Source organism: Amia ocellicauda, chromosome 4, assembly GCF_036373705.1.
Source record: "Amia ocellicauda isolate fAmiCal2 chromosome 4, fAmiCal2.hap1, whole genome shotgun sequence".
NCBI lineage: Eukaryota > Metazoa > Chordata > Actinopteri > Amiiformes > Amiidae > Amia > Amia ocellicauda.
Window position 1 is genome coordinate 18,873,051 of NC_089853.1, and position 14,654 is coordinate 18,887,704.

The following is a 14,654-nucleotide window of genomic DNA, read 5'->3' on the forward strand; positions in this document are numbered from 1 at the left end:
TTCAGTTCAATACAGTTCAGATAAACCCAGTTCAGATAAAGTCCTGGCCGTGCAGGCTGTGCTGTGTGCATGTGTGAGCAGGACCAGTGCATTGCCACTGCAGCCTGGACTTCACAGATGGTGAGACGCTCTCTCCATGCTCCCTGTGCACGCGGCTGTGGAGGCTGGGCTCAGGGGAGCACTGTGTGTATGTCAGGCATGCAGGCAGACGGGGAGGCAGGCCTGTACAAGCTTGTCCAGTCAGTGCTCAGGCAGACAGCCTGGCCTGTGGAATATCCCAAAAATGGTGGGCGTGTCCCAGTCAGCACTCTGTCCCGCCCAGAGCAGCACTCTGACCCTGAGCTGAGAGGGGCCGGGGAGAGGGGCTGGGAGGGAGGCACCCAGTCTGTCCCCTGCCTCCCAGATGACACTGTCATAACAAAGAGAGCGGTCTGGACCTCTGTGTGTATGTGCAGAGCTGCCGGGGAATAAGCTGAGGTGTATGACTGTGAGAGTGTGCAGATGTGTGTATTTCCATCAGGAAAGTGAACTCTATAGATACATATTTTTACCTTTTTGTTTTTTATCTAAGTATAAAACCAAGAGTCTGTGTGCCACAGTGGGATCCTGTATATGGGCAGGTGTTTGAACATTTATCTGGGGTCTCTTTTGAGGGAAAGAAAGACACAAAATGTGTGAAAAAACACCTGCGGCCGCCCAATAATTCACACCCACAAAACAGGTCCAACTGGCTTAAAAATGTGTCTCGGGTGGAAAACGGCAAACTGACCAGGAACAAAAACATGACATCATCAGGAGACTGCTGAGCTTGCTTTTAATTTGGAAAATATTAATCTTTACATACAATCAAAGATACATAACCCTTTGACATAGCAATATCTGAGCAGAGTCCAGAGAAAAACAATGTGAGCAGCTGCTGGATATTTGTGTTCTAGACTAGTGTTGATTAATATCTACCCTGATATGTATTGGAAAAGTTTTATTTGTTGAAAACGTTTCCATTGATGCATATTCCCTACATTTCACACCCTATGACTATATGAATCTCAGTTGGTTTCATGTGGCACGGCCGGGGCAGCTGCACGGTGTGAGACGGCCATGGTCTGAGACACAGGTATGCACACACACTGTGACCCCAGATGAATGCTGACAATCCCACCCACACTTCTCCTCCTCTCTGGACCAAAAACAAGACAAACAGGCAAAGGATCTCCACCAGCAAACACACTCGTCTGTGTACTGCCTGAGCTCCTCTCATCATCACCAAAGTCACATTGAAAAGTGTGAAAGTTAATGTTTTTTTTTTATATTCACTATTTTGACATTTTAGCCTTCCAGTCAAAGTGTGTGTGTTTTTGCATTTTTTTGATAACCAGTCATCAGATTATTTCTCCACTGAGCCATTTCTAAACAGTCTCGTCTGCAGGAACACTCTGCGGACGGATGGCTCTGAATGGCTCTTTGAATGCAGTTTCCTCCGTCTGCCTGTGCAGCTCCACTGTACAGAATTCGGTGCCCTCTCCCTGCGCTCACGGGGTCAGCTCCCTGCGCTCGCCCACTGGGCCTCGGCCCCCTTGTTAAACCAGACCCTCCACCTCAGCAGGAAAGCCCCTCCCTTGATCGGGGTAGAAAAGGTCCTCTTTCTTACTCCCCTTTACACTTGAGACATCTGAATCTGTCCACAAATAGCAGCCTGACCGGTGACCTGCAGGGCTATTTTGGGCCGTATCGCTGAGGCAGTGCAGAGTGCGTGTGTTTGTTATTATTTATGCAGTAAAGAATAGCTACTGCAGATGAGCACCCGGTCCGCGGGCTGTGGAGAGCAGGCAGCCCACTATTAATAGCCCGTCCCAGGGCTCCCGGGCAGGGCTGCCTTTTATCTATTTTAAACGGCCACAGGGGAGGCTGTGTTCCTCTGCCTTTCCTCTCTTTGAATGAGGGAGCGAATGTCACTGACAACATCCTGCCTGGCATTTAGAAACTGCCTTTAAACAAACACACACACTCACTCTCTCACACACACACACACATACACACACACACACACACACACGCACACGCACACGCACACGCATACACAAACTTACACACAAATGGAAAATACTAGTCTTTCCTCCCACTCACTCACCCATCTCTCTACGACTTGTCTAATCCGGCCTGGCCTCCTCAGTCCTGGGCCGCCGTGTCGTGTGCTCTGTGTCCCACCTGTGGGGGCTGAGTTAGAACGGCGGGGAAGCTGGAGGCGATGACCTTGCCCCCAGTTAATTGCGCCCTTCTGCTGAAGTGGACGCTGCACAGAAGCAGATGTATACCTGCGATATACAGAGGAACAAAGCAGAAACACAGACATCGATAGTTCAGCATTAACTGCACTGAGTGTGGCATCGAATGCTCCCCGAGATAAACAATAAACAAGGGCCGCCTCACTGCGCTGACTCGCCAGCCCTATAGAGCTGTGAAGCTGGGAATGCAGGGTGACTGTGCCTATCCCAAACAGATATATTGTCTCATATATAGTGGCGTGTGAATCTTGTATTTTTCAAATGCTAAAAACAGTCCCCTTTTATGTATTTTTAAAATATATATTTTAAATGTTTTTTAGTATGTAATCCGTATGTTGAATGTATAGTTTGAAGATATATTGTAGAATTAAACATCATTAAAGAGTGTTGTGTTGGGGTGGCTTGCATTTGAGGTGACTCAATGGGTCCAGAAGGGAATCAGTGAAATGCCACCAGCTGACCTCAACAGGGCAAGCAGGACACCACGGGCACCTGGCTGGGTTGTTCCCTCTGCACCTTTTCCTCTGACAGTTGAATAAGAACATACAGTGATCTCTTCACACACACTCACAACGCAGGGGGACAAACTGTGATCTCTCCCTACACACACACACACCCGTGGTGCAGGGGGCCTCTGGACACACTTTTCTGACAGGTGCGTTGCATTGTGCATGCAGACGTGGCTCATGCCTGGCTGTGTTTCTCACAGGGCTGTGGAGTGTGTGTGGAACATGTGGCAGCCCTGTGCAGGCCTGCTGGCCCTGATGGCTTACTCCCAACAGGGCTTTTACAAACAATTGAAAGACCCCAGAGGTCCCCAGGCAGGTCACTGATGGTCGTGTGTCGTCGGCGAGGGTCTGGGCGAGCTGTGCACCTGTTTTACCCCTTGGGGGACTCAGCACACGGGACAGCTGGTGTGAGCGGTGGGGGGTGGGTGGGGGCAGATGGGCCGGAGCAAACACGCACACAGGCGGAGCACGAGAGGCGGGGGATCTGGGGGACTGGAGTGAAGAACTGCACAGGACAAAAGGCACGGCGGAGAGCTGAATAGCTGAATGGCCATAACAATCCGATAGATGACAATGGCATTGTGCTGGACTGCCGACTGGGGACCAGGAGGGGTGGGAGGAGGGGGTTGAGGAGGAGGGGGTGGAGGGGTCACTCCCAGCTGGGGGAAGCAACAATGGCTGAGGAAGAGACAGAAGAATAATAGGAAGTCTGGATCCCTGCGCTCTCCTCCACCGGGTTCTCTAATAGAGTGGCTGCGATATCATGGAGAGGCACAGCACAGAAAAGCCCAGAGCATGCTGGGAGCTGTGGCTTCGGCTGCATCTGCATTCTGAGCTCCTGGGGTTCTTTAAGGATAGGGCAAAGACAAACAGGGAGAGATACATCAGTGCATGCTGTTGTTTACGATTATTATCAGCATCATCATATTATTATACTGTTATTATTATGATGCATAGGTGTGGTTGACATGGCCAGAAAAATAAAACATGCTGTGCAGCACAACAAGAGTCCGGCCTCACGACACAGTCCCCGCTGTGTGCTGTCATCGGCTCCAAGATCAGAGGGCTGCGGCCGCTCAGAAACACAGACCTGCTTGGCACCATCTCGTGGGTGGAGGCTGGGGAGTGCAGGCAGGAGAAGAGGGGGTGTGGTGGAGGGAACCCGCTGGGGAGAGGAGCACTGCTGTGGGGGTGTGGGACGCACAGGGAGGCTGAGCAGGAGAGATAGAAGTTCCTACACAACACGAGAGATGGCTGGCTGGGGCCCGAGCTCCACACAGACGCACACCGGCAGCGCTGCGCTCAGGGCCGCAATTACCGCTCGCCAGGCAGTGTTGATGACAAAGAGGGAAGCACAGTTGGGAGCCCCTTTGAAATCCTGTAATTGTGACCACAAGTGTGTCTCCGCCACGCTGCTGTAATTCACACACCCGGGGCTGGAATTAAGGATGGGGGAGGAGGGGGTGGCTCATCTGTCTTTTTGCAGGCAGGTGGAGAAGGGTGCGGGGGGTGGGGGTGGAGGATGGGAGGACAGCCAGTTAAAGGGAATGTAGGATCTAAGAGTGCAATACATGCAGGATGTTTAAGTTTCCCACCTGTATCAAAATCAGTCCAACGTGGACTCTCTCTCAGCCCTATCCCCACATACAGTGTTTAATTTGGGGCTTAAAATCTGCACTAAGGCAGAGAGGACACCATACAGATCCTCCATTCTCCAGAGCGATAACAGATAACTGTGTGTCCATCTGTGTGTTGTGGGCTGCGCTTTCTCTGTCTCCCGTCTTTCTTTTCCTCTCTTTTTCCCCTTTCTGCCTCCCTCCCTTGCTCTGTCTCCCTATGTGTGTGTGAGTTTATGTGTGTGTGTGTCTGTGTGAGTGTATATGTTTGTTTGTCTGCGAGTGTGTGCTGTTTGCTGCCCTAATTCTTTTTCCTTACCCGCCCTCCCTGGTCATTAGTCTCCCACTGGTGATTAGTCTCCCAGTGGCCCGTGGCAGCTCCAAATCTGTGGTAAAACATCTGATTGTCCCCCTTCCCTCTCCTGCCCTCCCACCCCACACCTCCCAACCCCTCCCCAGGGACAGCATTGCTTCAGCGCCCAGGCCGGCCCTGTGAGCGGACGGCCCAGGCTGGGGGCAGGTGTGCTGGATTCTCCCGGCAGATTTCTGCACACTTCCCCCAGCTGAACGGCATCTGCTGAACGAAGGAGAGGATGGAGGGGCGCAGCTGTCTGGTGACGGCTCTCTGCTGCCTGTCTTTACTGCGTCTGTTTTCAGGACCAAGTCTGCTGGAGACTGTGGGCCTGCCCAGAGTTCACAGCGCCTCTGGGGAAAGGATTTGTAAACACACTGAACTCAGCTGCTTCCTAAAGACAGAAAAATAAAGAAAAAGCAAATTTGGCAAAACATCATCCACTTTCTCTAAAAATCCCCACAATCCCCTAAATTGTAACATGTTTTGCAAATTGACACATTTTATTTGCAAAAGGCATTAAGACTCTCAAAGCAGCAAATGCATGTAACAAAATCAAATCAGTCCATCAAAACATGTGTCATCTAATGAGACGTTCCTTCCATCAGCCGTTTCACCATGGCACAATCAACACTAGCTATGAGCATCAGTATGACAGGGTCAGCCCTGAGTGCATGCTTTCTTTGTCTTCGTCTGCTTGTTGGTAAAATAAGCATAAATGTTCAGTAGACATCTCACCCCAGCCTGAGCTGTATTCATGTTCTCTGAGTGACTCACACCAGAAGACAATTGCAGAAAGAATTTCATTTAACAGCAAAAAGCACTGACAAAAGAACTGACTGTCTTCAGTTACAGAAGTGTTCCTGATTCATCGAATGATGCTGGAAATCAAGTCCACTGAAGATACCAAGTTAGTACTTACGACAAAATGAATATATTACATTACAAAAAGCAACAACAAAACTGTAATTGGTCAGTTACTAATCCATTCTGTGCTGTCTGTTAGGACACATATCCTACTCCACATCACACTGAATTTATTCTTAAAGCAACAATAAATGACTTACAGTTTTGCAAAAATGTATACTTTTTAGGTTACAGTATTGGTCGTGTGGACCAGAATTTAATTCACATTGATTTAGCAATTGAGAAAAACTGTAAACGAATGGACAGACAGACAGACAGACAGACAGACAGACAGAGACAGATAGACTGACAGATAGACAGTTATATAAACACATAGATGCATAAATGAAATAAATGAATGTAAAATGAAATCCATCTTTCTACGTCTGTCCATCTGTCTTCCCTCCCCGGTCTGTGTCAGTGTCTCAGAGCGGGCAGGCTGGGCTATCCCAGTGTGAGGGCCATGCCAGGGCAGATGTCACGCACGGCTCCGGACTGCAGCTCCACAGTCTTCACACAGGCCGGGCAGCTCTCTCTCTCTTTCCTTGTTCCCTCTCTCTGCTTTATCTCCTTCTCTCTCTCACTCTCCCCTTCCTCCCTCTTCTCTCTCAAACTTTCTTTCTCTCTCTCCAGCCTTTCCCAGCTGATGTGTCATGTCCCAGACATGCTGTATGTGAGTGTGTGTGTAAGTGTGTCAGCGTGTGTATGGGGGTGTGTGTCAGTGTGAGTGAGTGTGTGTGAGAGTGTGTGTGTGGGTGTGTCTGTGAATGTGTGTGGGTGTGAGAGAGTGTGTATGTGTGAGTGAGTCACAGGTACAGTGTGTCAGCGGCAGGCTGCCCAGGCTGGGGATCGCGCTGTCTGACTGGAGCTCTAGAGACGGGATCCTGGGACTCCAGGTTAGTCAGAGGCGGAGACAAAGGAAACAAGAGAATGAGAGAAGAAAAGTGAATGAATGACACTGTCTGTTTAAAGGCCTGAGGAATAAGTTGTGTGGGATGAGTCACTGTGGCATCAGGTATTCACAAGAGCAATCATCTCCATCTGTCTCTGTCTCTCTCTCTCTCTCTCTCTCCATCTGTCTCTCCGTGTCACACTTTGTCTCTGTCTCTCTCTCTGCGTCTCTGTCTGTGTCTCTCTGTGTGTCTTTCACTGTCTTTCTGTCTCTGACTCTCTCCTACATCTCTCTCTCTCTCTCTCTCTCTTACCCAGGGTGACTTACAGTAGTCACAGAGAGCCACATTCATCACCAACACATGACATAATACAGTAAGTGCAGTAAAATGCTTACAATAAACAGCCTTTGTCCTGTTTAGAGTAAACTAAAATCGGCACAAAAAGTTCAGCAGGGTTCAGTATACAGTAGGGTTGCTGTTGAGCACTGTGCTGAAACACAACTCACGCCACTGGCCACACGCAATCAGTCAACACCTATCTGTCCAGGCTGACTGTCGCTGCGATGGCCAAGAGGCCCGTGTGAGCAGGCAGGGTGACGGTGACAGGTCCGTTCACACCCGTTTGTGCTCCTGTGCCCTTTTCACATTTTGTCAGGGATTCACACCTGCAGTGTCTTGTTTTGTGTAAAGCTCAAATGATCTATAATAAGCCACACATATAAATGTGAAAATTCTATTACATTCCTTCAGAACTATTGATATTAAACAGCTGCTGTAGTTACTGGCGAACCCCAGTTGGGTGTAAATCTGCGCTCATTTTGTTCTAGCGACTGCCGTTCATCAGTTATGTGGCTCCCTCACATGGTTACAATTGTGAACTGCAGAAGCTGTACTTTTGTCTCAGTTAAACCGTTTTATTATTATTATTTCTGATCTAATTTGCAAACAGTGTATTATTGATGATAGACAATTGGTTGAAGGACTTATCTGATGATAAAGATTAAAGTTTAAACTTGAGTACAGCTGTGTCTGTAACAGCCTACAGCAGTTCAGGTCCATGATGTCACAGTGCATCAGTCAGCTCCTGATTTACCACTACAGAAGGATGCACCAGCCTGCAGTTTCGCTGTTCTTCCACATTCATTCTTCTGCTTGCTTGTTTGTTTGTTTGTCAGTCGTCTCTTTTTGCTAAAATTGCACACATCCATCTTGGGTGTTTAATATTTGATCTGTCCTGCCACTGCCCAGTCTCACATGGACACCCGGCCCTGACAGTCTGAGCTCTGTCCTCTAATTACAAAGCCAGAGTTCAGCCGAGAGGCAGTAGGTTGAAATTGCAGCACTGTGTCTATTTCACAGGGCGTTCATTAGCCCATCCTTCTGCTTTTTCAAACAGGGATTTAATGGCTCGACACTGACAACCCAGAGCAGCTAGATCCAGCTCTTTTCTCCTTGTATGTAAGCAGACCCTAGGGTGTGGTGAGAGGGAGAGAGAAGAGTTAGGAGAGCAGGAGAGAGGGGAGAGAAAAAGAGAGAGACAGAGGGAGGAGAGAAGTACCCAGCCCTTATTGAGCGGGACACAGCTTTCATGGCAGGTCTGGAAAAAACAGGGCTTGCACTTGCCAGTCCTGAAGGTGTATGTGTGTGTTGCGGGGGTGGGGTGAAAACTGTGCAAGGACGCCCCTGTAACAGCTGTTTACTTCTCCCTAGGACAGAGTATAGAACTTCCACAATCTGCTATGTTCGAAAAGCATTAAAAAAAGGCGAAGCCGTCAAAACCAATTAGAGTTAATCAACAGAACGGGGAAAACAGTGTGTGAATATGTGTTTGTGTGTGTGTGAGAGAGAGAGAGAGAGAGAGAGAGAGAGAGAGAGAGAGACACACACAGACAGTACCAGTGTTAAGTACAAGGCTGCCACTGACACACTGCCACTGTCTAGGTTTCAGCTTCCTAAAGACTGGCTGACAGACTGGCAGGCTCAGTATGCCTGTTAATTAATACAACAAAAGGATTAAATCATTTTAACAATGTTAATAAGTACAAACATAATAAAAAAAAAAGAAGGAGCCCAGTTTCATCCATCTCTTAATTCTCCCAGCAGCCGAGTCCCCTAAATCAGCGGCGCAGCTCCTGTCATTTTAATGTGGAAACAGGAAAAAAACAACCCCCCAAAAAACAGGCATAATTTAAAACGCAATAAAAGACGATGCACATCACTTTACATCAAAGACCCCAAAACAGTCTAAACACAATTGGAATGTTTATTTTGTACAATGGGCCATAACTGCGTTTATGTGATTTAAAAGGTTTACTGAAGCCGGGATAATATTACATGCATATAGAATTGTGTGCCGGCCACGGCTCATTAACCTCCTGCAAGAGCAAAAATCATTCCATATTCAGCTCCCACCTACACTGCTCTCCCATTATGTACAAATATGCTCTCCTTTCGCAAGCGGCTTCTCTATGTTAATTTCACGTGGGCGAGGGGAGGAGAGGGGAGGAGAGGGAAGGTCGCATTGGGGGCCACTCTGTCCTCACTCAGCCCTGCTAGACGAGACGGCTGTGATGCTTGGGGAACATAGGCCGCCCTGCAAGCAACCCCCTCTACCCAGTCAACTACAGTAAAGAGTGAAGATGGGAGGATTAACATCGGACTCGGTGTGGCTGCACGGGGGCCCATGCGTGCTGCTGCAGCCTGTTGGGCACAGCAGGAGGGGACCCTGGCAGTGGCGGCCCCTGCTGGGGAGGAGTGGTGCTGCTCCCAGATAGCACACCTGAGAAGGGGGTGACAGGGATGCTGGGAACCTTGCAAGCAGGTCTGACACTTCATTGAGGCAGTTTCAGTGCTGCTGGTACCCGCCCGAGTCCGACCCCTGTGTCCAAACCCCATTTCACTGCTCACTTCAAATCCTGTGGTAGACGTTACGCACCTCTCACAGCCCTGCAAAAGAAAGCGTGCGAGAACACAAAGCAAGGGAGGGGTTCATAGCCAAGGCGAGCGAAACTGCGCCTGCCACCGTTACCGCCACTGCAAACGCTGCTAGCGCTGCAGCTGCCAGCCTGGTGGTCCCGGCACAGAGGCACGACCGCCCAGTTTGTCCTGGAGGCAGGTTGTGTCTGCGCTGGGCTCATGGGAGCTTTTAAATAAAAATAAAAGGAACTAGTAAAATATTAATTGCCTCTCTCATTCGGCCCATCCATCTTTAGAACTGCTGCTCCAGCCTGCTCTCTTGGTCACCCCCCTCCTCCTTTTTTTATTCTGTTCTGTTTATTTTTTATTTTTTTGGTAATTCCAAGAGGAGCGGTTATAAAACAGGAATCATGCAAATGAGTATCTTAGCTATTCATTTGTTTTACGGCGGGTGTCGGGGCGCACAAACAGCCCAGAGCAGTGGCTGGGCTAGAGGCGGGGGGAGACCAAACACCAGCCCCCCCCCCTCCACACACACACACGCACACACACACACACACACGCACACACGCACACACACACACACACACGCACACACACACACACACGCACACACACACACACACACACACACACACACAATCCTCTCGTCGCTGCCTCTGCAATACACAGCCAGCAACATCTCTATGCAAATAGGCGCTGATACCGATCATATCAATGCAATATTCCCCCCCACACACAACCCCCCCGTCCCCCACCCCCTCCGAACTAATCATCATGAAATTAGTTTCAGCAGTACGGTCAGGAGCCCTGCTATAATGCACTCTATCCCTATGCATGAAATTGCCTGAGTTAATGCAGGGTGTGAAATGCCTGTGTGACAATGGATAGTTTAGATTGCATGCAGTAATGTTATTTTCCATTAAATTGGGGATTGTTTTTTTTTTTTCTTTTTTCCTTTTGGATGTTTTTTTTTTTTAATATATATTACTGAAGAGTCTGGGCCCCACAGCAATATGTTGTAAATGGCCATGTATGGATAATTAAACAGTAATCCTGAACATTAAAACATGCTTATATGTTTTTCTTTTTTTGGGTGGGAGGTCCGTGTGTGTGTGAGGGGTTGCTTGGTGGTGACTGTCCAGCCTGTCTCTGTTGGTGTGCGAGAGACAGTGTCCCCTGTCGTCCCTGTGCTCCAGAGATACGCTGGCTCTGTGCTGTGGCCCTGTGGCGCCCGGCCTCCTCCCCACTCTGCTGCTGGTCTCAGTGCACAGAAAAGGCACTTACACTGGCTTTCATGGTCACAGCAACTACTGCCACCATCTCTCTTCCTGGTCTCTGGTGTTGGTCGTGAGGCGCTGTAGCAAAGAGAAGAGCCGCCGATCTGGAGTCGGGAACGGGGTCTCCAATCACCATGGTTACGGGGGGTGGGGGGGCAGCCCCTCTCTGTTTGTGCATTCATCTGATCAGTCAATAGTTTTGTTGTTTGCGGGTTGTTTATTTTTTAAATGTTTTTTCCAAATGCCATTCTGCTCAGATGATATTTTCACTCGGCAGATGATCGTGTCAATTTAATAAACGTATGCACTGATTCACTCTGACTCTGACTCCCCGTCGCACTCTCCAGAAGCCCAAAAGGCGCTATATGCAATACAATATTTGCTGTAGTTGTATAAACATATATTTTAAAATCTGTATTTTTTTCTTTTTTTTCTTTCCCTCCTAAGTTGCACGTTACTTTAGGTCTTTTTCAAAAAGCAAATTATTTCCCCCTCAGTGACTCTCCCTCTTTCATAATTGTACATTTTCTGGAAAGCTAATAACTGAAGGCAGCGAAAGTGGCAAGTTAATAATCAGCCCAGAACTCTAGAAACTATAACACATAATTAGTTCATAAAGGAAATGTATTTCCCCACATATACTGTTCCATTAATTTTACACAGAAGCAAATTTGATGCTACTAACGATATAATAAAAATTTAAATACTCTTTTCGCTTTTTTCTCGTTTCATTTTACGGCTTAATAAACATAATAGATGTGCAGCTTTGCTTTTAAGAAGGCTAAAAATTATATTGATTTGTCATTATATTCCCAAACACTGCTTTAATTATTGTATTTTATTATTGTTATTTAGAAGAGATGGCTGGCCATAGTGAAGTACCTGTCTCTCATAATTGTATATTTTCTGAGACACTTTTTTTTATTTAGTAAATGAATCTGCAACAACCTAATTATTGTTGTGAAAAAAGAAGAAAGAACAAACCCACAGAGCCATTGAGAGTAGTTTTTGTTGAGATTATTACATTACATCAGGAGAGAGAGAGAGAGAGAGAGAGAGAGAGTGCGAGAGAGGGAGAGAGAAAGTGAGTCACTCATTTTCTCTCTCATGAATGATCTGTAATTATTTGAGAACAAAATACTTTTTCTTCTGCCCTGCAATAGTGGGTCATAGCCAGGAGACAAGGGGCAAGTTTTATCCTCCCAAATTAAGCTGTCAGTACGTCACATTAAAGTAAAACAAAGCTGATCACTTGGTACTTGGGTCAAGATCTGGAGGTCTACGAGTACGAAGAAAATACTCCTACTGAATGATTGCATTAATGGCCGGCACTGCTGGTGGTGAAAGTGGAGTCTACAAACAGCAAACAGAAAAGAAAGGCTCCCATCTGGCCTTGAAGTTCTGCAGAGCTCACAGCTGAGGACCATAGAGCAGGTTCACAAGCCTCCGGATGGTTCTATAGGCTCCGGACTCTGGAGCCCTGGCTATAGGATGGAACACCAGTGATGCAGAAACTCAGGTGTCCAGCTGCCCTTCCAAAAGCAAGAGCAGAAGAGCTGCATGATTCAGTCTGTAGCTCTGAGTCTTGGTCTGTCTGACTGTGTCCCTGTCCCTGTCCCTGTCCCTGTCTCTGTCTCTGTACTGGAGGAAGGAGACAGAGAGAAAGAGTTCCTCAGACTCTCGGCTGGGACGGTCATTCGCGCCCACAGGCACTGTCCCCCAGCGCTGTGCAACAGCTCCCCCATCAGGCCACAGGCCGCGCTGACACCTCTCTGAAGCAGGCAGGGAGAGACGGCCAGCAGCGCGTTTATTGAAGACACCATCATCGCTAATGAGGAGGGGTGGGGGGGCTGGGGTCAGGAGGTGGAGGGTGCGGGGGGCGGTTGTCCATCAACATCCACGTGTCATTGAGATGGCGCTCCCCCCCAACCCCTCCCCTCGTCAGCTAATTGCTCAGCCCTGCTCACAGGCGCCCGGTTGCACGGAGGACGGGTCGAGAGCGGGGATGGGGACACGCGGGGGGTCAGGCCCAGACTCGGGCTCCCGCACAGCTCGGGCTGAAATACATCATTCCGGCCGAGAGAAGGCCACGCCGGTGGGGGGCAGGATGCAAATACACGCTCGCCCTCAATAAACATGCTAATGCCGGGCGGCGGGGCTGTGCGGGGAGAGGGCCCGGCCAAGCCGTCCCTGTTTGACTAGTGCAGCTCGGCTCATCCATCTCCCCCCGACAGCCCCCGGCTCGCTCCACGGGAGGCAAATAGCAGAGCGCACCGGGGCCGATGATGCCCCTGGGCCAGGCTGGGCACCGTGCAGAGGAGCTGGGGGGCTGCGGCAGAAGGGATAATCTGCCAGAAATGAGCCCCGGCCCCATCACATTGCACTCACTGTGAAGGTCAGCTTCATAATCACTGACTCTCCTTGAGCGTGTTTCAATGTGTGTGTCGGGGTATGTGTGTGTTTGTAGGGCTGGACTGAGTGTTGCATGGTATTAGAAAGCTACATGGCAAAATAATTAAACGAAGGGACACCTCGGGGCCGAAGATAAGCAATAATTAGCATTAATTTCGCATGCCTGTTAATAGAGTGTCGGCAGTGTCCCGAGGCTGCTACTGTTGGGTGAGGGAGAGGAAGACAGAGGTGGGGATAGTGGGAGTACTGTGCTGTCTCTGGACTGCACAAAAAGGGTTGTCAAAACACACTCGCACACACACACTCACACACTCACACTCTCTCACACACACACACATACACACACACACACACTCACACTCACACTCTTTCTCTCACACACACACACATACACACACACACACACTCTCACACACACACACACTCAAACACACACACACACTCACACTCACACTCACACTCACACTCACACTCACACTCTCTCTCTCACACACACATGCACACGCTTTCACACACACACACACACACTCTCTCACACACACACACACACACACACACTCACACTCTCTCTCACACACACACACACACACACACTCACACTCACACTCTTTCTCTCACACACACACACATACACACACACACACACTCACACACTCACACTCTCTCTCACACACACACACACACACACTCAAACACACACACACACACACACTCACACTCTCTCTCACACACACACACACACACTCACACACTCACACTCTCTCTCACACACACACACACACTCAAACACACACTCTCTCACACACACACACACACACACACACACACACACTCACACTCTCTCTCTCACACACACATGCACACGCTTTCACACACACACACTCTCTCTCACACACACACACACACACACACATGCACACGCTTTCACACACACACACACGATCACTCAGGGGTGGGGGGGTGTGTACAGAGAGGGGCTCTTCCCTGTTCCTAACGACCCCCTCCGTCACATTACTACAGTGAACTTAAGACGGCACAAAAAAAAGCTCCCACTTCCGCGTGACCCTTTACCAAAGGCAATGAGCCAGCGTTGCCAGCGAGCGCAGGCCAGGATTGCTCTCCGCATCATTACATACATAACATTCTTCTGATGGCAATGCTCTGAAAAGCCATATGTAAACCATTTTCCAGCCCTTTTAAACCCGAGGCTCATTAGAGCTGCTGTACGACGCGCTCCGACCTAATGCTATTGATTCTGCCATCCTGTTCCTGCCGCTCAGTGACTCCGAAACCATAAACAAGAAAATTGTCTGTGGAGGCTATTTAAATACCCCAACAGTGCCGGGCAGATTATCTGGGCGACGATCACGCGCTGGGGCTCCGTGGTCAGACGCTGGCCCTCCGAACCACAGCGGACACAGGGCAGGAGTGTGCTGATAGAGAGAGAAGGAGAGAGGAAGAGCCCTTAGCACTGCCCCAAACAACACA